Source organism: Giraffa tippelskirchi, chromosome 8 (assembly GCF_054371585.1).
Source record: "Giraffa tippelskirchi isolate mGirTip1 chromosome 8, T2T-mGirTip1v1.2.pri, whole genome shotgun sequence".
Lineage (NCBI taxonomy): Eukaryota > Metazoa > Chordata > Mammalia > Artiodactyla > Giraffidae > Giraffa > Giraffa tippelskirchi.
This window is the reverse complement of record NC_137282.1, coordinates 76,881,922-76,906,167: the sequence shown is the minus strand read 5'-3', so window position 1 is coordinate 76,906,167 and position 24,246 is coordinate 76,881,922. Positions and strand designations below refer to the sequence as shown.

Below are 24,246 nucleotides of genomic sequence, written 5' to 3'. Positions count from 1 at the left end.
GTTCCTCAAAAAATTAGAAATGGAATTACCACGGGATCTAGCAGTCCCATTTTTGGGTATATAACCAAAGGAAGTGAAAACAGGATCTCAAAGAGATCTCTGGACTTCTGGGTTTGTTGCAGCTTTGTTCACAACAGGCCAGGTATGGAAAAACCCAATTATTCATCAGTGGATGAACGGATAAATGAAATTATGTGTATGTATGTTGTATACATACATACAATGGACTGTTACTCAGCCTTAAAATAGAAGGAAACCCTGGCCTATGAGACCGCATGGTGAACCTGGAGGATGTTATGCTAAGTGAAAGAAACTGGTCACAGAAGGACAAATATTCCATACATGTTCCCAGTGATATGAAGCATCTTAAGTAGTCAAACTCATGGAAACAGAGAGGAGAATGCTGGTCCCCAGGAACAGAGAAGGTGGGTGATATGATGAGATTGCTGTTCAGCGGATATAAAGTTTCAACATTGCAAGATGAATGCAATCCTAGACCCAAAGTTCACAAGGGTAAGAGGGTGAATCTCACAATAAATGTGATCATCACTATTCAAAATAATTAAAGTGAAATCAAATGGCTCTGGAGACCTGCTTCCTGTGTGCACCACCCCCAGGCCTCTGATCCCCTTTCACCAGCAGTGTTTAAACAAAAGGCAACCCCTATCACTTGGCAGGTGATTAAAAGTGATTATCCCACTGCCTCCATTATAAATCTATGGGGATAACTGAATTCTTTAAGTACTGGTAAAACTTTAAGTACTGGCAGGTTATTTCAGGGCTGCTGGCCCTGAAGTTATTAGGACTGGTGACTGTTTACAGGGCTTTCCCTTCTCACAGTGAAGTCAGGGGTGGTGGATGTATTAACTTATGAATGTAAACAGAGTACGTGACCTTGTTTGGAAATAACAATGGCAGGGACAGTGATGACCACTCTATCCAATCAAATCATTTCACTGCACACATTCTGTTTGCCCACTTGAAGGGGAGGTAGGCAGGACTCTCTTCCTCCAGCGATTAGGAAACTCAGGCTCAAGAGACATCACATTAATTAGGATCACACAGCACATGAATGGTGCGGCAGATTTCATATCTGGCTCCAAAGCCTATACTGCTTCTCCAACCCTGATGGCCTTTCTTACCAGGAATGGCGCTGTGCATGGCCGTCAGCTTTACGGAGATAAAGGAGAATGTGATGATCGTTCCTCCTGCCCAGCATTTCTGTAGGCAGAAATGCATGCTCTCTCTGAATTATGGCCTCAGGTTACTGCTCTGCCCTCTGGAAATGTTTCTGATTTTCTTTTTCTGGTCCTTAGTCCCAGGGCAGATCTGACTGTGTAGAGAGGTAGGTGAGGGGAGGAAAACCAGAATGGCTGGATGAGGGGGTGGTTCTTAAAGTCAGCGTGAGAAGAGGGGAGAGTGAATCATCTGCAGGGGGATCAGAAAGTGACTAATATTCAGATCGTGCTTGAACGGGCCCTGATGGCCTATGTGAGGCTCCTCACCACCCCCATTGCTGGCAAGTCTTGCTCCTTGGAAGAAAACTTATGACCAACCGAGACTGCATACTAAAAAGCAGAGACACTACTTTGCCAACAAATGTCCATCTAGTCAAGGCTATCATTTTCCAGTAGTTATGTATGGATATGAGAGTTGGACTATAAAGAAAGCTGAGCACTGAAGAACTGATGCTTTGAACTGTGGTGTTGGAGAAGACTCTTGAGGGTCCCTTGGACTGCGAGGAGATCCAACCAGTCCGTCTTAAAGGAACTCAATCCTGAATATTCATTGGAAGGACTGATGTTGAAGCTGAAACTCCAGAACTTTGGCCACCTGATGCGAAGAATTGACTCATTTGAGAAGACCATGATGCTGGGAAAGATTGAAGGCGGGAGGAGAAGGGAATGACAGAGGATGAGATGGTTGGATGGCATCACCAACTCGATGGACAAGAGTTTCAGCAAGCTCCGGGAGTTGGCGATGGACAGGGAGGCCTGGCATGCTGCAGTCCATGGGGTTGCAAAGAGTCGGACACGACTGAGCGACTCAACTGACTGAAATCCGACTTGCTCTATGAGGAAACTGAGGCTTGGAGAGTCTGAATACCTTTCCCAGGGTCACATGGATATTGACTGACAGAGTCAACAGGGGGACTTGTGACTTTCAGTCCAGATTCCAGATTTCCTTCTATTCTCTGTCCACTCTCATGAAAGCTAAAGAAGGACACCAGAAGAATGTTTCCCAGCAGAAAGGTGCTATGTAGCACATCTTAGGCATTAGGAACCGCCCATTCAGCAAAACAGTCCCAACACCACGGCCCCCATTCTGCATGTATTTTTCCTCTAGTATTCTTCTTCAGATTTACAAAATATGAGAAGTGGCCCTCAATGCATTAAAAAAGGGCAAATGACTTGTCATATAGCAACTGAACGGTAAAATGTGATGCCATAGAGATGTTAAGCTAACAGCATAGTTATTGTATTGCAATAAATAAGTCTACCAGACCAACAGGTTGCACAGCTTAAACCTACGCAGAGTTATGTGTTAATGACCTCTCAGGAGGAGAAGGGGTCTGTGCATGAGAGGGGAGGCGTTCAGATAGAACGTGCATGTATTCATCCCCCTGCTCTTCAGTCGCTGGTCCTTCCTAAAGAATCCTTCCCTGAATTCCGCAAGATGCAGGTGTCAGGCTCCACTACTTTAAATGCCCCCCACCCCGCCACCATATTGACCTGGACAAATATAACTGCATCAATAAATTTGAACTATATAATCAAAAATTTCAGGAGAAGGGTTTTTCCTGCCATACTGCCATACCTGACCATACCATACCTTTCTTTCAAATAGGAGGCATCATACAAATGTGCTTGAATGACTTTAAAACTCTACACTTCTACAGTGTGGAGGGGAGATGAGGCTACTCATTAATTTGTCATTTAGAGATGCTCTAAACTAAATGTGTGTTGCAAGAATCTTAAATATGAATGTTAGGCTACTCAAGTAAAACCAAGTGAAGTAATCTGGAGCTGTCATTTTGGAGGTGGAGTTTTGGTGTGTCATCTATTATCTGTACCATCAAATACTTCCACAGGCTATAGGGGAATAACAGAACAAATGGCAAAGGCTGTGTTCAGACTGGAAAAACATTTACTGTGACTGAAACATCTCCCTCTTTTGAGACTCCTTTTTTTTTCATCTTGAATAGCTTTTTATTTTCTTATAATGTCAGCAAATTGAGAAATACTTAAAACATGCCATGTGAACAATTTGGAAGTAAATGTACACATAACTGTGTGTATCCATCTATCAATCAATACCTGCCCCTAATCATGGCTGCTATTTAGTACTGCATATAGTTTTCAAATTTAAGGCCAATTTAAAAGTGGAGAAAGGCAGCTTTTGTTACTAATTCTCTGCTAAAACTTCTAAGAAAAGATTTAATCATAGTTTTGGAGGAAGAAATTCTGATTCAATCACTGATGATACTTATCTATACTGTCTCTTCCAACCTGCAGTTTACTGACCTTTGGCAGAGCCATTTTTCCCCCTGCTATGTCAGATTTTTTTTTTTTTCTCAAATACCCATGGTCTCCTGACCTTCTCAGTATCCTGTGTCTACCCTTTTAAGTTGGATGTCTGAAAAATTCACACTTCCTAAAGGGCTGTTATCCCCTCCTGTGGTTTATTGAATTTTACCTATTGAACTAATTTGAATACACAGTCCCGGAAGCCTTCAAATAATGATGCATTTTTTAAAAAAGAGAGAAGGGATTAAAATGAAAGTGTGTTTGATTTTTGTTCATATTGTTTTCAAGGTAAATTTTTTCCTGGAAACCCAGGTCCTCGTCAAAGAAACCTTTCTTTCAAATAGGCGGCATCATACAAATGTGCTTGAGTGACTTTAAAAGTCTACACTTCTACAGTGTGGAGGGGAAATGAGGCTACTCATTAATTTGTCATTTAGAGGTGCTCTGAGCTAAATGCGTGTTGGAAGAACCTTAAATATGAATGTTAGGCTACTCAGGTAAAACCAAGTGAAGTAATCTGGAGCTGTCGTAAGGAGCATATGGCCTGATGAGGTTTTGAGGACGAGGTGTGGCTTTGGTCCACACGGATCGGGGAGTCTTGAAGCACCCTTTCATTTTGCTGATGGATAGGAGTGAGATGGGCTTCCCTGGTGACTCAGTGGTTGAAAAAATCAAAACCCGCTCGCCAATGCAGGAGACTCGGGTTTGGTCCCTGGGTTGGGAAGATCCTCTGGAAAAGGAAATGGCAACCTCCGCCACTATTCTTGTCTGGAGAATCCCACGGACAGAGGAGCCTGGCGGGCTCCACTCCACGGGGTCACAAAGAGTCGACACGGCTTGGTGACTTAACAAAAACTTCAACAGAGTCAGATGTACCATATCTCATAATGTACAAGTCGTGTACCACATGGCCTGCTGCAGGAGCCCTGATCTGAGCTCTCAGGGCCGGTGAGATGCAAGCATACAGTGACGCGGAGAACTCAGAGATGGGCGGTACACAGGGTTTGGAGCACAAGGAAAGGTGGGTGGGGCCTGGGTGAATGGAGCAGACCAGCTGATGACCTCCCTGATAAAATTTCCTCCTATTTCTCCTCCCAGTCCATCTCTGAACACTGCCACCTGCAGCAGAATGAAAGCTTCTTGTCCGTCAGAAACAGACCCAAGGATGCACCGGGAACCCTGCCTTTGGTGAAATGAACAGAAGCATCAGGTTGAGAAGTCTTTTCTACTGTAAATACTTGTCTGAGGTCATATACACACTGAAGGGGGTAGTTATAACATCCCCAACAGTAGTTTCCCAAGCTTCACTCAGACTCCTGGGGTGACAAAGCAGCAGCTAAGTGAGTCCTTTGGGAGGCAGTTTGAAAGGTGGATATTTATATCCATCCCTCAAAGGGCTTTCGTCCACCTCTTTGATTTCTGGGTTGTTTCTAATTCTGATCCTGAAGCTGCTGGGTGAGTCTTTTCGGTGTGTGAGGCAACCCGTGGGTCAGGCTGTGTCTTTACTCTTCTGAACAGTCCTTGCATGTCTTCATCCATCTCTGAAAAGCACACACAGCTGTCTCGGTGGTTTCTCTCTGTGGCATTGTCTTCTGGAGCATCTGGTCCTGATGCAGATCTTATGGCTGTGGGATGGCACCACGTGTGTGATTTTTGTATTTCGAGAATGACAGAGAATGTGCTGTCCAGCCAGACAACGGGTCTGAATGTGCGGGAATGAGAGAGTCCAGAAACTGAACGGGCACTTCTATTTCTGCGGGTGGACCACAGACACAGCTACATCTTTGTCTCCTGTTTGATGGAATATGTTTAAGGGTGTGAGAGAGATTGCGGCTGCTCATCCACATGAAAGCAGCAAAACTGAAATGATTCCACTGCCGCCAGAGGTTGAGGGAAGCCTCGTGATTGCGTCTGGATTCTCAGAGTTCCCAGGATGGGCTGGTCCTTCCTCTGAGGCCTCTGTAAGTGCTAGCATATGCTGGTTTATCATGAGCAATCAAGGAGTCAGAAAGACTGGCTGGAGACAGGTGGATAGTAATAGATTCTGCACAGGGAAAAGCAAATATCCTGGAATATGAGATGGAGATGGAGCTTGAGTCTGTCAGCAGAGAGCTGCGTGGGGCTGGGGTGGTGCTGCCACAGACGCATCTCTGAAATCAATGAGGGTTGCAGTTTCCATCTGCTTCTTCCAGTTTGTGCCTTCATTTGTGCTCAGTCCCTTCAGCCGTGTCTGACTCTCCGCGACCCCGTGCACTGTAGCGCACCAGGTTCCTCTGTCCATGGGATTCTCCAGGCAAGAATACTGGAGTGGGTTGCCATTTCCTCCTCCAGGGAATCTTCCAGACCCAGGGATGGAACCCGAGCCTCTTATGTCTTCTGCAATGGCAAGTAGGTTGTTTATCACTAGCGCCACCTGGGGTTTGCAAAGATGTGAAAGGTGGTGTTCTCTGAGGAGGTCTGAAAGCCACACAGAAATAGCCAAAAAGTCTGTTTTCCTTTTTCCCATGAAAACCCCCATAACAGGGCTCTTTCAGGGCACCAACAGGAAGTACAAGACTCTGGTCACTATCATATAAGTATGTGTCTGGGTTTTCAGTTTAATGCATTCACACCTGTCGGTAGGAAGCCAGGAGTGGTTTGAAAGACTACCGCACTTGATCACATACTTGAGATGGCTCTTAAATCCTCTTTTTAGCATAACTGAACAAGGCACAGGACAGATGCATTGAGAGAGAGAGATAATGTGAATTTACAAGTAGATAATAGGTTAATACATACACACAACAGATATTCTGAGAAGAAAGCATGTTGGAAAGCACAAGGTTTCCAAGGAAGAACTTCAGGGAAGAGCTCCACATCTCCAGGAGAAAAGAGAGAAGGAGGGAAGCCAAGGACCACTCCTCTTCTGAGGCCAGATCCTCTGATCTCCCAGTCCCAAATCCTACTTAGGAGAACTTCCAGGACTGATCAGTGAAACTGAGAAACCAATATTAGGATGCCAAGGGATATTGGAAGGCACTCTTTGTTGGGGGACAGAGACATCAGATAACCCTTCACCCTCTGGGATCGCACCATCAGCCCCAGCGGCCTTTAAAAGTTGATGTATGAGATAAATCGTTAAAGCATTATGAAGTGCAAGTGAGAGTGTTAGTTGCTCCATCATTTCTGAGTCTGTGACCCCACAGATTGTAGCCCGCCAGGCTCCTCTGTCCACAGAATACTCCAGGCAAGAGTACTGAAGTGGGTTGCCATTTCCTTCACCAGGGGATCTTCCCAACCCAGGGATTGAACCCGGGTCTTCCACATTGCAGACAGATTCTTTACCATCTGAGTCACGAGGGAAGCCCTAAAGCATTGTAAGTACTACTGTAAGTGACATCTTCAGTTACACAAGGTCTCAATGCCACGGAGGATGAGGAGAGAGACAGGGTTACAGCTGACACTTCTGTCTCCAGGCATCATGGCAGTTCTTGTGCTGGGTCAGAATCTCAGTTCCGCCAACTGAACCTAATTCTGCCCTTTGCAGTCATGTAGCAAAGTTGATGTCTCTGGCACATGACATTTACTCTGAAGCTAAAAGAAAACAGAGTGTTGACTGCTAGATGTTGATACTATTAAACTAGCATCCTGTCTATCCTGTGGCTTGGGGGCTCACTGAGGGCCTGTGGCACCTGAACTCTTCAAAGTTCTGGACCTCTAAGGGCAGGGTCTCCGGACAACACATTTCTGAGTGTTTTTCTGCTGTATCATCTGAGCTCAGCACTGGTCATCTATCTACTGCTCAACAAGGGGGAGGATTTTGGAAGTGACGAATCCTCACTCCCCATTCTTGAAGGGGATAGCTTGTTTGCTCTAGTGGATGGAGGAGGGTTTTACGGTACAAAACCAGGTCCTTATGTAACTTTCTTGTTGGCTCACAAACTGATTATATCAGGACAGGTGAAATCTGTCCTTGTCATAACTTAGCTTGATGTACCAGGCAGGAAGAGGTCTAATGGGGACGTCTTGATGTAATTCATTCTCCTACAGGTCATTTTTTCCAGGAAAACAATTCTGTCCCTGTCTTTTGGTGAGTCCAGTGGAGAATCTCAATTATTTTGACCTTGTCTAATTCCTTGGATGGTAAGGTTTCGTGATGAGATGATGGGTACTTTGAAGAACAGTTTAGGGGGGGCTCTGACCTCCCACAGAGAGAGGAAGCAGCTAATCAAAGGACACAGTTTCTCTGCCAAGGGGAGGATCCATGACAGCTTATGTCAGAGGCTTCCCACTCTTGGTTGGCATTCCCAGACCAGTTCCAGGAAGGCTTCAGAGGCTCATGGCAAGGGAAGTGGCTTGGATTGGACTCCTACCCATTCTACCAGGCAGAATATAAAGTCAGCCATCAGCCACACAAATCCTCCATCTACCCCGAGACAGAGAGGGAGGGATATGTAAGTTTAGAGAATCTATCTTTGTAGATTGAAGTGACAGCCCTAATTACCACTCAGAGAGGCCTACATTGTTAAGGTGGTCCAGATTCACTGTGGGCTTCCCTGGTAGCTCAGCTGGTAAAGAATCCACCTGCAATGCAGGAGACCCCAGTTCAATTCCTGGGTTGGGAAGATCTGCTGGAGAAGGGATAGGCTACCCACTCCAGTATTCTTAGAAAGGCTCCAAAACAGTGAATCGCCGTTTACAAGGATGCCCCAGATTTTAGGCATGTGAAGGGGAGAGGCACGAATGGAGAGTCACAGATCCTGGTCTTGGTCAGATTTGCTTCCTGTAAAATTTTTAAAGGGCCTCCCTGGTGGCTCAGCAGTAAAGAATCTGCCTGCCAATGCTGGAGACACAGGTTCAGTCCCTGAGCCAGGAAGATCCCCTGGAGAAGGAAATGGCAACCCGCTCCAGTATTGTTGCCTGGGACATCCCATGGGGAGAGGAGCCTGGTGGATTAGAGTCCATGGGGTCCCCAAAAAGTTGGACACAACTAATAAAAAGGTAACAACTTTTAAAATTAATCAAGTAATTAATTAGGCTGCATCGGTCTTTGTTGCTGCCTGCAGGCCTTCCCTAGATGGGGTGAGAAGCCGCTCGCAAGCTGCCCTTGGTGAGCTCACTGTAGCGGCGTCTCCTGGTGCAGAGCGCAGGTTCTAGGCGTGTGGGCTCAGCTGCTCCTCAGCATGTGGGATTCTCCCAGACCAGGGATGGAACCCATGTCCCCTGCATTGGCAGGCGAATTCTTAACCACTGGACCACCAGGGAAGCCCCCCCTGTAAATTTTGTATGCCCCTAATATGTCACCTTTTCTGAAAAGGATGACCTGTACTTCTCAGCGACACTGAATTCAGGAATTCCAACAACTTTGTTGAATAAACTTCAGGTTTTCTTGAAGGCCTCCCCAAATGATAAAACCGTTAACATACGACTGATTAAACTTGATTTAAGAATTATTATGATTGGATTCAGGGAACATGTGACCCAAAATGTATCTGATTTAACTGATGTCCTGGGAGAATCAGTGGCAGGTGATTTATTTTTTATTTCTGTTTTTGTTTTTCCTCCAACCCACCAACCTTCACCACTACCTAGAAGCATTTCTTCATTCTACAGTCTTCATTGAATGCTTAGGACTCCTTAGGATTCCAGGCACAGTTCTAGACATTGGAGTTGGAGCAGTGGAAAGCTTAAGAAAAAAAATCCTTACTATAGTGCCTTACATTCTAGAGTGAAAAGAAAAAAAAAAAAAAACTGACAAATAGTCCAGTTGGTGAGACATATTACAGAGAAAAAATCAGGGGAAGGGGTGAGAGGATATCGTAAAGGGGTTGTTATTTGCAGCGATGGGTCAGGGAAGGGCATAAAGAAAAGGGAATGTCTGAGAAACGCTCTAGAGAAAGTGAGACAAGATCTCTACTGGAGGATGGAGGATATATTCCAGGCAGAAGATACATAAAATCCAAAGACTCTGAACCTAATATGCCATTGTATTCCAGGAAAAATATGAGGATGTGGACTGAGTAGGGTAAGTGAGAGAGAGAAAGAGAGAGAGAGAGAGAGAAGTAGGGGATGAGGATGCAGAGGTGCTGGGAGGCTGGTGATGGTCAGATTATCCTGGGTTTTGTGATCACAAATGCTGCTTCTCAGCTGGAGGACTCTGAGCAAAGGAATTATGTTATGTAAGGTTCATGCTTTTTAAAAAGATTATTTTTATGAATAGATTGTAAAGTGACAAGGAAGGAAGGGAAGTAAAAGGAAGACCAGCTCAGAGGGTTTTATGGTAAATGGGGTTTGGGCTGGTGATGCCTTTAACCAGCACAGTAGTCATTGTGGTTTCAGAAATGGTTGGGCGTGGCATAAATTATTCTTCACCTCTTTATTTAGAAAAAAAATTAACCCCCTAGAAAAGCTAAAATAACATTACAGTGATACTCATAAATACCCTTTATGTGCATTCAATGAGTTGTGCCATTTTGCCACACGTCTTGACTTTCTCTTTGTACAGGCAAATGCATGCACGTGGGTGCACACATATACACATGAAAACATGTATCTAGCCAGTTGAAAGTAGCTTGCAGACATCATGGTATTTCAGCATCTATCTCTTGAGGAAATGAGCATGTAACTTCCTTCCCCATACTATATACCATACCCATATAATATTCATGTTCAAATTTCTCCAATTCTATTCAAACTCATTTTTATAATTGTTTTATTATTTTTGTTTGGTTTTGCTACATGACATTTTTAAGTTACATGCGAAGCAGCAGCAAATGCTTCCAGGATTTTAAATATTTACTCAGATTAGCAGTGTTTCTTATGATCAAGATGGTGCTACCTCTGCAAAGATGAAAAAGCTGCCCTCAACCCTTCATTTGAGAGAAGATTTGGATGATGAGATGTGCTGAAGAATTAAATACGAAGCATGAAAGAAAGACAGGGGTCAGGAGAGGCCAAAGGTTTTGGCCTTTGCCAAACTGGATGAACAGACTCACTGTTTGCTGAGGTAGATTCTGGAGTTCAAGGAGAAGGCTTGGTCAGAGATGCAAATTTGGGAGTCATCAGCAAATAACGGGTCTTTAAGGACAAGCAATTTGATGAGCTCACCAAAGGAGTGTGTTTATATAGAGAAAACGTCCAGGGACCATGGCCTATGGCTTTTCAGAATTAAGAAGCCAGATAAGTGAGTCAGCAAAAGGCAATCCAAAGGTGTTGCCAGACAGACAGACATAGGACGGAAACTAAGTGAATGTGTCCTGATTTCTATGGGTAACATCAGAACAGGGGTTCTAAGAGGAGTCTTCAACTGTTCAGACCCTGGCACAGTGAAATGAAGCCTGGAATTTACCAGTGAGAGGTGTTGGTATCACGCTGGGGACAAAAACCCAAGTTACATGGGAGAAAGAATAGGAGTGGAGGAATTTAAATCATCAAGGGATTTAGTTATAAATGAGAATTGAGAAATCAGAGAGTAAACAGAGGGGAGTGTGTGGGTCAAAGATTTTTTTAATGGAAAAATTAATGCAGGACATGGGAAGTAGATTGTCGGATCAGTATTCTTCAGTGCGTGTTATGATGGTTAATTTTATTTGTCAACTTGGCTAGACCACAGTACCCATATATTTGATCAGCTGTTGTGTAGTTGCTCAGTCATGTCCGACTCTTCGCGATCCATGGACTGTAGACCACCAGGCTCCTCTGTCCATGGGATTCTCCCAGAGTTTGCTCAAATTCATCTCCATTGAGTTGGTGATGCCATCCAACCATCTCATCCTCTGTTGCCCCCTTCTTCTCTTGCCCTCAATCTTTTCCAGCATCAGGGTCTTTTCCAATGAACTGGCTCTTCAAATCAGGTGGCCAAAGTGTTGGAGCTTCAGCATCAGCATCCGTCTTTCCAATGAATATTCAGGGTTGATTTCCTTTAGAATTGACTGGTTGGATCTCCTTGCAGTCCAAGGGACTCTCAGGAGTCTTCTCCAGCACCACAGTTCCAAAGCAACAATTCTTTGGCACTCAGCCTTCTTGATGGTCCATCTCTCACATCCAAACATGTTTACTGGAAAAACCATAGCTATGACTATGCAGACCTTTGTTGGCAAAGTGATGTCTCTGCTTTTTAATACTCTGTCTAGTGTTGTCATAGCTTTTCATCCATTTCCAAATGGATCATCTCAAATCCTCACAATACATTGTAGTTTGTGGCTGTTATTCCCATTTTACACATGAGATCATTGAAGCTTAGCAATATTGAGCAAACCTCCCAAAGGTGTGGAGGATGGTGAGAGGTTGTAAGAGTCAGGGCTTTTCCTCTTCTATCACTTCTACCTTTAAAGCAGATCAAACTCTCTAATCATTCAAACCAGTTCTTACTGTGCAAAAACTTTGAGCATGAGGAGAGGAGTAAGAAGGAGAAACACGCTTTATTCCAAGGGTGTTTGGAGGAAAAAGAAACACAGGAGAAGCTTCCCTGGTGGTTCAGATGGTAAAGAATCTGCCATGCAGTGCAGGAGACCACAGTTCAATCCCTGGGTTAGGAATAGCCCCTGGAAAAGGGAATGGCTACCCACTCCAGTATTCTTACCTGGGAAATTCCATGGACAGAGGAGCCTGGTGAGCTACAGTTCATGTGGTCACAAAGAGTCAGACGCAACTGGGTGACTAACACTTTCACACTTTTCATCATCAAGGAGTACTGTTTTCAGTAGTTAATTCAGTTCCTTGGAATGAAGAAAAGCCTCTGGTGCTGCTTTGGGGGAAATACTCTGTGGGTGGAATCTGTAGATATAAATTGGTACAGTCAATGATGAAATAGGAAGCATGTAAATCATGTTTATCTAAAGCAAGAAAGCACGAGCTCCCAGAAACACCACAAATGTGACAGAAACCCCGGGGTGACATGGCCCTAGGAAGCCAGGTAATAATGTAGGTGGCCTATTCAATAAGCACTCAGCCTGAGGTGTTTCCTGAATGCAAAGGGAAACAGGTGTGTTTATCACTTCTCTTTTGCCTTCTGCGGCAAGGCAACCTGACTTTCTTGCAGCAACCCTGCACTTGTCCTATAAAAGTTCTTCAATTTATTTTTCCAGAAGGCCTTCATGGCAGTGCCCTTTGAAAAGATTAGAAAATGTAGGCTTAAAAGAAACATATCTGATAAGGATAAATGTGGCTAATGAGATGTCTTATAATTAAACTGTAGAATTCGCTGCCATAAGTTGTTAAGACTCTGGAATCTTCAAACAAGAATTAAAACAAGGCGAGCCTAGGCAATCCCATTAACTGAGATAAAATTAGACAGGAGATCAATCATTCTACTTTAGGGAAGCCTCTGAGGACCAGATAAGGCTGGGAAGACTTTTTTTTCATGTTCTAGGATATCACTTAAGCATTATAATTTCACCCATGAAACCCTTCGATATTCTTAAGCGTGGGCAATTTTCCTCTTAATTACTCCCTTTTGATATCTATTGCATATTTACCATGAATTTATTGCTGTTTCTCTTTTCAATCCTAAATGCATCCCCTTTCCCGTCTTTAAAATGTTACAACATTCTGGCTCCTTTTAGACTCATGGTAAGTTGAGGTCAAAATGGTGCAGTAGAATCATTTTTGAACAGGAAGCAAAGACGCCAAGTTTTGCAATTATTTTCCACTAGTGAATGATTTACAAAATGTTATATATTGAAAATAAAGATTAAACTTTGAATTTTTTTTTTGTTTTAATCGCTTCTTTTTAACTCTCTCAATTCCATTTGTTTCAGGATTTACATTTGAGGCTTTTTAGAAGGAAATCTGGAAAAAATATTTATACCTCATTTTTGCCTCAACTTTCAGCCAGTTGAGAGAGAGAGCAAGGCTACAGAGTTCACCATTTTCCATCTTTCTCCAAAATGTCCTAATGCATTATACTTTTCCTCAAAACTGTTCTCATGCTAGCCTAATTGGAAATCAAGACCCACAGGGTGATATATTAACCTCTAAATATTTACATGTAATTAGCACATAACTAGATTGAATACTTGGCAAGTAAAAAACTCACGACTTGGTTTGTAATCTTGGGACACAGACTTGGTTACAAAAGGTCAATAATACTGGGGAAAATTTTATTCCATTGTTGAAGAAACACTTTTTTAAGGTTTCTGATAATTAGAAATGATGGAAGTCTAAAAAGCAAATTTTAACAAGGCAGCTGAAATTTTAGGGTTATTCTTTTCCCTCTGGTTTTTGATAGAGAGTCTACTCAAATTTAGGATCTGGAATATAAAGGAGGATGGTCATAGTTATGATTATAAAATACCAGTTAAAGTCATAGAGCATTGTTAGGTCTAGAAACAACCTTAGTTTTAATAGATTGTATATGCAAGACTGTCTTACACAGAGAATGCCTGGTATCTGATAGGGATCCAATAAATGCCAGTAGTGCTATAGCATCCCCTAGAGGAGAAGAGGAGAAGAGGGTGATAGAGGATGAGATGGTGGGATGGCATCACCAACTCGATGGGCATGAGTTTGAACAAACTCTGGGAGATAGTGAAGGGCAGGGAAACCTGGAGTGCTGCAGTCCATGGCAGGCTGGGGTCACAAAGAGTTGGACACAACTGAGCAACTGAATAACAACAACAAATCCCCTAGTGACAAAGAAAATGAAAGTGAAGTCGCTCAGTCATGTCCGACTCTCTGCGACTCCGTGGACTGTAGCCTACCAGGCTCCTCCGTCCATGGGATTTTCCAGGCCAGAGTACTGGAGTGGGCTGCTAGTTCCCTCTCCAGGGGATCTTCCCAACCAAGCGATCGAAGCCAGGTCTCCTGCATTACAGACAAGACGCTTTACCGTCTGAGCCACCAGGGAAGCCCCTAGTGACAGGTTGACCTAATCAACCTGAGGCTGCTCAGGTGAGAATACTGAGGGGAAAAATGAGTATCTGCTCCCTTAACCCCCACATGCCCACCCCAAAGTTGCCAAGACATCAGGGAGAGGCCTGGAGCGAGAGCTCAGGCCACTGGATTTCTCTTCCACCCGCTTCAGATACACCACGGTGTCTGCAGGGAGAGTGAGCAGCTAACAGTAGCAAGTCCACGCCTGCCTGCAACCGCAACAGACAGAGGAGAGTTTTCCAGGTCATTCCCACACATACTTTTTCCTCTGGCATCTTAAGTGCTCTTATCACAGCAAAGAATATAACATTAGTAGCTTACAGAACCATTTTCCTCTATGAATAAGAGCGCATATTTACTTTATGTACTCACGGCGCGACATAATCCCAAATAAAGAGCTGTCAGCAGAAAAGGGGGAATTGCCTTACCAAGGAGCTAAAGCCCCATGCGTTTCACCGCAGAAACGATGGTTTGAAGGACGGTTGGAAAATTACTGCAATCTCAAGGCAACTGTAATGTGTGTGCCATAAAGCTGGTCATATTTTGGTATTCAGTTTCCATGGCAAAGCTGACTTTCAGGAAGTAAGACAGAAACTTTCAAGATTCTTCGGGGTGACCTGTGTTTTCATTTTCTTAATATGTCAATTATCTGTTGTGCTCAATTGATGGAAATATGTATATATATATATTCCCATTTTAGCATCTCTGAAGTACTACAAAGTCATTTTAATGTTTATAATTTTAAGGCCTATGTGACTTTTATCTAAGAATTCTTCTGTAGTCCAAATACATTAAACTTGTAATCACAGAACTGAAAGAGGGAAAATGTATACACATACATACTTTTTGTTTGTATTTGAGGATAATGGGCAGAGAGGTAGTGGAGAAGCAGATATTTGGTAACAAAATACAGACTGAAATAATTTGCTAGCCTAAAGCTGACTAACCATCTCCTTAGGTCTTAGAATGTTTATCTTCTTTTCTCCTCTCCCTCCCTTCCTTTCTTCCTTCCTTCACAGTATTAAATAGATTCATCTTCCAGTACCCCAGGAAATTAGGACTTTAACTTGGAAGTTTTCCTCAAATTAGCAAAGACTGGAAAATAACATTTTCAGGACCTTGAGAGGAATTTTAAGGCATATCCCCTTGATTTTCTCTTTCTGGTCCTTTTAAAAATGATTATCATGAGAGAGAGCAATATATTGGAAATTCTAGGAGAGTTCAGGGAATTCCGTGGCCTGTTCCTTTGGACCGTGATATCTCTGTTTCTTATGGAAAAGAAAGTAAATCCTCTAGTCTGCAGAGCCCATATAGTGCGTTCAAAATAATATTCTGTTGTTAGGCAAATTAGCTAGTTGGATGCAGTGTAGTTATTCTGTTTGTGATACAATATAAAACAGCATATGTGTGAAGGACTGTATGGGCTCCAGACTGAGTTGTAAAGTTATCACAGGGAGGTGACGCTGTCAGGCTCTCTGGATACGCTGCAGACCCGGAAACCAGGTCAGTGTTGTTGACAGGTGTTAACCTGCAGATGCTGTGTTCCCCTTTGCTGTAACACAGGAAACATTTTGCTATGGATGATTAGAACAAGGCCAGTCGCCAAGTCTTCTAATATCTGTACTTTCCTCTGACTACAAATCTTGGAGAGGATTTAAAAGGGCTCAGTCTTGTAACACTGTTTAAATAATTACCCCAAGTGACACATACATGCGCATCAGGAAAGAGAACTACTGTCACCGGATTTCTACCCAAAGTGCACACAGCTAGTCAAGAAACGTGGCACAAGGACATGATGACAGCACTTGCCAGTTACGTGGGATGTGATGTGTGAGGCTGGTAAACAGAGCATCCGTTTAAAGATTTAAGTGACACTTCCTCACATTTGCCTTTAGCTAAAGTGTAACGTGCATCACAGTTCACATGCATTTTTGTTTTGTTCTGTATATTTTACTGTAACCATCTCAGAACCTTTCCAAAGTCACCCTCACAAGCTAACAGGAGGATGTGGATCTTCCAGACAACAGGCGTCCTAGGACATCAGCGACTTCTGAGTTGTTGAGAGAGAAGCAATGGGTACCATTTATATTTGGGCAGACTAACAATAATCTTCTACCCAGGAACTGAAACACACTTCACCTCCTATTTTTAAACTCTGTGAAAGCCATAGAATTTAAAGTACCAATTACAATTTGGGAAAATGATTTTGGTGAAAACTAAGTGCCTTGTAAAACCATTTAGAAGCCTCAAGTGGGAGATTTTTGGAATGAATGCCAAGTACCATTGAGAATGAAATGAAATTTATTGACTAGGAGTTTGGTACAAACCACATCCATGAAGTGCACCCAAATATCTGTCACCCAAGAATGCATTTTTATGTAAAAATTAAGACATTATATATCTATTTATTTAAAAAGAAAATATCTCAATTAGTAACATGATGTCTGCTAGGCATGAGGAGACCATTTGTATCAAATTACTTTTGATCTAAGTATCAAAAGTACCTGGCTACTTTTGAAATAAAATGTTTTAGGAATAGCTCATGTCTTAAATAAGAATTCCTGTTTCTCTTAACAAGTAGGGAATCATGTTATAATTAGAACTGCATATATAGTAAGAGGGATGAGGTAGACCTTTTGATACTCTCTGCAGTGAAACCTGGTAATCTTAGATTTTCAGTTCAGTTCAGTCACTCAGTCATGTCTGACTCTTTGCAACCACATGGACTGTAGCACGCCAGGCCTCCCAGTCCATCACCAACTCCCGGACTTTACCCAAACTCATGTCCATTGAGTCAGTGATGCCATCCAACCATCTCATCCTTTGTCGTCCCCTTCTCCTCCCGCCTTCAATCATTCCCAGCATCAGGGTCTTTTTAAATGAGTCAGTTCTTCACATCGGGTGGCCAAAATATTGGAGTTTCAGCTTCAGCATCAGTCCTTCCAATGAACACACAGGACTGATGTCCTTTAGGATGGACTGGTTGGATCTCCTTGCAGTCCAAGGGACTCTCAAGAGTCTTCTCCAACACCACAGTTCAAAAGCATCAATACTTAGGTGCTCAGCCTTCTTCACAGTCCAACTCTCACATCTATACATGACCACTGGAAAGACCACAGCCTTGACTAGACGGACATTTGTTGGCAAAGTAATGTCTCTGCTTTTTAATATGCTATCTAGGTTGGTCATAGCTTTTCTTCCAAGGAGCAAGCGTCTTTTAATTTCATGGCTGCAGTCACCATCTGCAGTGATTTTGGAGCCCCAAAAAATAAAGTCAGCCACTGTCTCCACTGTTTCCCCATCTATTTGCGATGAAGTGATGGGACTGGATGCCATGATCTTAGTTTTCTGAATGTTGAGCTCTGATGCTGTGAAAGTGCTGCACTCAATATGCCGGCAAATCTGGAAAACTCAGCAGTGGCCACAGGACTGGAAAAGGTCATTTTTCATTCCAATCCCAAAGAAAGGCAATGCCAAAGAATGCTCGAACTACTGCACAATTGCACTCATCTCACACGCTAGTAAAGTAATGCTCAAAATTCTCCAAGCCAGGCTTCAGTAATACGTGAACCGTGAAATTCCAGATGCTCAAGCTGGTTTTAGAAAAGGCAGAGGAACCAGAGATCAAATTGCCAACATCCGCTGGATCATCGAAAAAGCAAGAGAGTTCCAGAAAAACATCTATTTCTGCTTTATTGACTATGCCAAAGCCTTTGACTGTGTGGATCACAATAAGCTGTGGTAGATTCTGAAAGAGATGAGAATACCAGACCACCTGACCTGTCTCTTGAGAAACCTGTATGCAGGTCAGGAAGCAACAGTTAGAACTGGACATGGAACAACAGACTGGTTCTAAATAGGAAAAGGAGTACATCAAGGCTGTATATTTTCACCCTGCTTATTTAACTTCTATGCAGAGTACATCATGAGAAACATTGGGCTGTAAGAAGGACAAGCTGGAATCAAGATTGCTGGGAGAAATATCAATAACCTCAGATATGCAGATGACACCACCCTTATGGCAGAAAGTGAAGAGGAGCTAAAAAACCTATGATTAAAATGAAAGAGGAGAGTGAAAATGTGGCTTAAATCTCAACATTCAGAAAACTAAGATCATGGCATCTGGTTCCATCACTTCGTGGGAAATAGATGTGGAAACAGTGTCAGACTTTATTTTTTTGGGCCCCAAAATCACTGCTGATGGTGATTGCAGCCATGAAATTAAAAGACACTTACTCCTTGGGAGGAAGGTTATGAGCAACCTAGATAGCATATTAAAAAGCAGAGACGTTACTTTGCCAACAAATGTCCGTCTAGTCAAGGCTGTGGTTTTTCCAGTGGTCATGTATAGATGTGAGAGTTGGACTGTGAAGAAGGCTGAGCACCTAAGTATTGATGCTTTTGAACTGTGGTGTTGGAGAAGACTCTTGAGAGTCCCTTGGACTGCAAGGAGATCCAGCCAGTCCATCCTAAGGGAGATCAGTCCTGGGTGTTTATTGGAAGGACTTATGTTGAAGCTGAAACTCCAATACTTTGGCCACCTGATGCGAAGAGCTGACTCATTGGAAAAGACCCTGATGCTTGGAAGGATTGAAGGCAGGAGGAAAAGAGGATGACAAAGGATGAAATGGTTGGATGTTATCACTGACTCAATGGACATGAGTTTGGGTAAACTCCCGGAGTTGGTGATGGACAGGGAGTCCTGGCATGCTGCAGTCCATGTGGTCGCAAAGAGTCAGACACAACTGAGCGACTTAACTGAACTGAGTAAAGTAAAAATAGATTATTTTTTGTGAATACTTTTATTGGTACAGGAAGAACAAAAGCTGACTTACTACTAGAATCATATTGACAAGTTAGTAAACAAACATACTCTTAAAACATGTCATTATTGAATGAAAACCAGAAATCATGGTTTGATCCTGCCTTAATGATCTCCTTTCCTGTATAATTGAGGTCAGAACAAATGGCAGAGGGTTAGGCTGGGTCAGCAAACCTCAGAAGTGACCGTCATGTTTCAGGAAGAAGCACAGGTGTAAAATCAGAAACAAACAAACAAAAAAACCTAAAAGCAAAGCCCCGGAAGCCCTCTGTTGTGCTCTGTGAGTAATGTAAATTTTGATGTGAGAGCCCAGGTGTGTTAAAGGGCATGAAAAATGGGAATATTCTCCAGTGATGGACAGAGACAAATTCTTGTCGTGTTTTTCTGTAGTTCTGAGAGCTGGCCGTAGAAGAAGTAATAAGTCCTCCTCAGAGTATTATTTGGAAGTAAACTTGAAGAAGGGAAGCGGAGCGGCCACGGAGTGTTCTGGGAGCCAGAACAGTCAAGTGGTTTTTGAAGCGGTGCTCAAGAGGCCTTGAGGTTGATCAAAGGTGGCAGGTGGCAACTTGGAGCCTTTGAACACAGAAGCCCTAGAGATTTATGGGAGGAGGGAAAGAGGAGGCTGAAGAAAATAAAATCTTTCAGCTGCCCTTCTCCAAAAAGGACATTTTTCATCATGATCCGAATTGCCCTCTCTTTCTCCCTTGTGAAGTCACTCATTTAATTGTGCCTAGTGCTGCTTTGTGTGATGTGAAAAAGTCAAAAAATATTTTCTATGCAGAAGGAAGTTCTATTGGAATATCTTCACATGTTATCTTCTTATACTCCACCCCCACTGTGGCTTTTTTGGCACCTGCTTTTATTCAAGGAATATTCTTTGAGCTGTGTCGTCCTTTTGCAACTCAGGCATTGCAGTGCTTAGTAGTAAAGAAAGTTAGTCTGGGCTCTGCAGTCAAAGATGCTGAGGAGCCAGGAGCTGAAGCAAGAGAGCTGGAAGCGGTGCCTGAAGATGGGGGGGGGGGGTCAAGCCTGAGCAGGTGGAAGGTGGGCAACGGGTGTAAAAATGGAGGCCTGAAGAGGTGACACAAGCTGTATATGTCGTGTGTGCAAGTGTGTGCATGTAGAATCAGCAGAGAGGTACCTACAGACTCTCAAGGATTTTTCGATGGTGGTAAGGACCGAGATTGAGATGGGTTATGAAAAAATCCAAAGAAGTGTTGGGACATTTAATTTTCAAAGTTTGCTGGAAATGATAGATTTCGAAGGCCAAATAGTGAAGGAAATGTGAAGCATCATGCAGATAAGTGGTCCTGGTCTTTACATAATATTAATAAATGCTACCTGGGATGATTCAGAGGAGTCAGAAGCCAAGGATGTCAAGGAGTGTGGAGAAAAGTTGTTGAAATAATAGTGATTAAAAATTGATTGCGTGTCTACTGATGTGAGGGATTACTATGTTTGTATTTTTTCCTGGCCTTCAGTTATGTGGGATTAGAAGTAAATGTGTCTCAAGTACTGAGAGCTGTAAATGTGATATGCGGTCAGTGTTTTCCATGCTTCAGTTCACATGTCAGAGAGGGAGAAGATGCAGACGTTAGGAGGGTGGCCGCGGGGCCTCCCTGCTGGTCTGGTGGCTGGCTTTTCACCCTCCAGTGCAAGGTGGTACGTTCGATCCCTGGTTGGGGAGCTCAGATTCCACATGCCTGCAGGCAAAACACACACACACACAAAACAGAAGCAGTATTGTGAAAAATTAAAAAAGACTTAAAAAAAGATGGATGTCTGCTAACACTAGGAAGATAAAGGTCAAGATAGAAAGTTGTAAAAGATGAGTCAGAATTAGAAAGGAAAGTCCTCTGAAGTGGTAAGGATGGAGGTAATACCTCTTCAGAATGGTCAGTATTCTGGTCATAGTGGCAGACATAGAAATGGTGGGTATGGGCTGGGTGTTGAACCTGCTGATGTGTGATTCCAGGAGCGACGTTGGCACCCATCTGGAAGAGCCAGTTCCGATTCTGGTGGAAAGTGAAAGTGAAAGTCCCTCAGTCATGTCAGACTGTTTGCTACCCCATGGACTATACAGTCCATGGAATTCTCCAGGCCAGAATACTGGAGTGGGTAGCCTTTCCCTTCTCCAGGGGATCTTCCCAACCTGGGTATTGAACCCAGGTCTCCTGCGTTGCAGGTGATTCTTTACCAGCTGAGCCACAGGGGAACCCAAGAATACTGGAACTATGAAGGAAGCCCCCATTTCTGGTGGGGCGAGTTCCAATTCTAGTTTGGTCTGGCCATGAGGGTAGTGAAAGGTGCTCATGTCAGGACTGAAGGTCATTTCAATGTCTTAGTTCCTTAAGAGAGAATTGCTGAAACCATTGTTATTGTCATGAAGACCATTCTTTTTGCCTGATGTAGATGTTTTTGTCTTATGTTTAACCTAGACAACAAAAAGAATTTAGTATATTTGAACCCTCTGGTGGCTCAGACAGTAAAGAATCTGCCTGCAGTGCAGGAGACGTGGGCTCAATCCCCAGGTCAGGAAGACCCCCTGGAGAAAGGGAATGGCTACCCAGCCCAGTATTCTTGCCTGGAGAATTCCATGGACAGAGGAGCCTGGTGGGCTATAGTCCGTGGGGTCACAAAGAGTTGGACGTGACTGAGCACACACGCACACATAGCTAAACCACTTGGCCATACACCTGAAAAACTACCATGACATTGTTAATCAACTACATTCCGATACAAAATAAAAATTTAAAAAACTGTTAAAATTATTTAGTGTGATTATAATACAAATCAGAGCAAAGCTCTTGCTGGAACTGGTGTGGCTTGGTGTGTGTTCACCAATCACACTACATCTTGCATCTTTGAGAAGGTGTGTGCAGTTGAATTTCCTCTGGCTGGAGCCGTCTTTCCATGAGTTCCTTTCTTGGCTATATGTGTCTCCATATGATAACCATGAGCAGATGAACGTCACAATCTCATGTATCAAAAAATCGGTTGGTTCCTGATTTCTCATACGATGTTGAAACCACCTAAATTTTAATTTTGAAATGCAACCATTTGGTTCACAATGCTTGTCATTTTACAAAGGTGACATTTTGTCCTTCCAAGAGGGAGCTGGGGAGATTTTTATGCTGGAGGAGGTGGTCGGTACTTCGGTACCTAAGTACTCTCACCTGTGTTGGAAATAACATGGGAGTTGGGAGGCCAGATGCACACTTGGGAATGGTGGCCACTAGCCAAAAACACACCTGTGCTGCCATCTTTAGCTTCCAGATCAGTAGCCAACAAGCAATTACTGAGAATGAGTCACGATTTTCTTTTAACAGAGGTTGTTGCTCACCACCTGCACGTGGGCGGACAAAGTCATCACAGATAGTGCAGGAGGCTTCCCCGTGGGGGGCTGGGGGCTCTCTGTGTGCAGCCAAGCAGGAGAGGAGCCTCACTGACTCCATTTCTGACTCTTGCATCTCTGCAAAAATTGTCATCCATCTGAGTCTTTAGGAGCTGAGTGGCAGCAACTCACAAGCATAGATGGAGGAGACTGGTTGTTTCTGGATTGAATTGGTCTGATTTGCGTTCTCCAGGTGTCCTTGTCATAGGTGTGGTATTGTTTATAATATTGCTTCTTAGAGTTTCTGATGCTGAAGATAAACGGAGTATTTAATATGTACCTCCACAGCCCCAGGCTGCATCCAAGACCTGCTGATTATGAACTTTCAGAGTAGGAATCTGGGGAGTTGTATATTTTATGGGCACCTGCTTGTCGTACTCAAAAGAATTTGAGAAACAATGATTTTGTGAAAATTGCAAACTGATAGATCTTGCTAGTCAGATACTGAAATATATTTGCGCCTAAAATCCAGGAGTCAAATCTTGTAGCCCTAAGTTTAAGAAGACCAAGACTACTTGTGCTTTTTATATCATCCTCTAAACAGACAGCCTCTAGACAGCCGAAGAGTTGATGCTTTTCAACTGTGATGTTGGAGAATACTCTTGAAAGTCTCTTGGACTGCAAAGAGATGCAACAAGTCCATCCTAGAGGAGATCAGTCCTGAATGTTCATTGGAAGGACTGATGTTGAAGTTCAAACTCCAATACTTTGGCCACCTGATGCGAAGAGCTGACTCATTGGAAAAGACCCTGCTGCTGGGAAAGATTGAGGGCAAGAGAAGAAGGGGACTGCAGAGGATGAGATGGTTGGATGGTATCACTGACTCAATGGACATGGGTTTGGGTAAACTCTGGGAATTGGTGATGGACAGGAGAGCCTGGTGTGCTGCAGTCCAGGGGGTCTCAAAGAGTCGGACATGACTGAGCGACTGAACTGAACTGATAGAATGTACAACTCCAAGAGCCTTAATGTACGCTGTGGACTCAGTGGTGATGATGTGCCCATGTAGGTTCATCAGCTGTAACAAATGTACCTCCTGGTGCAGGGTGCTGCTGCTGGGGAAGGCTGCGCTTGTCTGAAGGCAGGGGCTATGCATGAGACCTCTCTGCACTCTCTCCTCAAGGTTTCTGTGGTTTGAGAACTGCTCTGAAGATCAAATTTACTAATTAAAAAATAAGAGAGAGAATGGTGTGTGGCCACTGATGTTCTGCTCTTTCAGGCAGACCAGTAGGCACGGCACACAGAGATGGATGAGGGGCGGCAGCCAGCCCGGATATCCTAAAAGAAAAAAAAAAAACGGTCAATTTTATACTATCTTTCGAATTAGGTTTCTCCACTTCCCCCATATATACCAATAGTAAGGAACCAACATGGATTTCCTGTGGGATTTCTCTATAGAAGACTAGTGAAAATCTCTTTTCAATCCAACCCCACTGTCTGTCAGGAGGGAGAAATCAATGTGGGATATACACAGGGAAAAGCAACCTCAATTTAACAAGTGGATTTACTCAGGAAAGTACTTTGCTTTCATATTCTGGCAGTTAGGGTTAACTGTTGGAAAGTGAAGGGAAGCTGTCAAAAAAAAGGAAAATGTTAAAATAGTTAAAAGAGAGAAAGAAGGATAGAGAGAGATTAAAAGTCAAAGTCTTGGT

General features: G+C 43.3%; 1 long non-coding RNA gene across 1 annotated transcript in view; it reads left to right on the top strand.

Moving 5' to 3' along the window:
• The window catches only part of LOC145519090 (uncharacterized), a 255,141-nt gene that overhangs the window by 141,323 nt on the left and 89,572 nt on the right, over positions 1–24,246 (top strand). Inside the window, exon 4 of the long non-coding RNA XR_014063528.1 lies at positions 4,626–4,737. This is a non-coding gene — a long non-coding RNA (uncharacterized LOC145519090). The remainder of the gene's footprint in view (positions 1–4,625; positions 4,738–24,246) is intronic.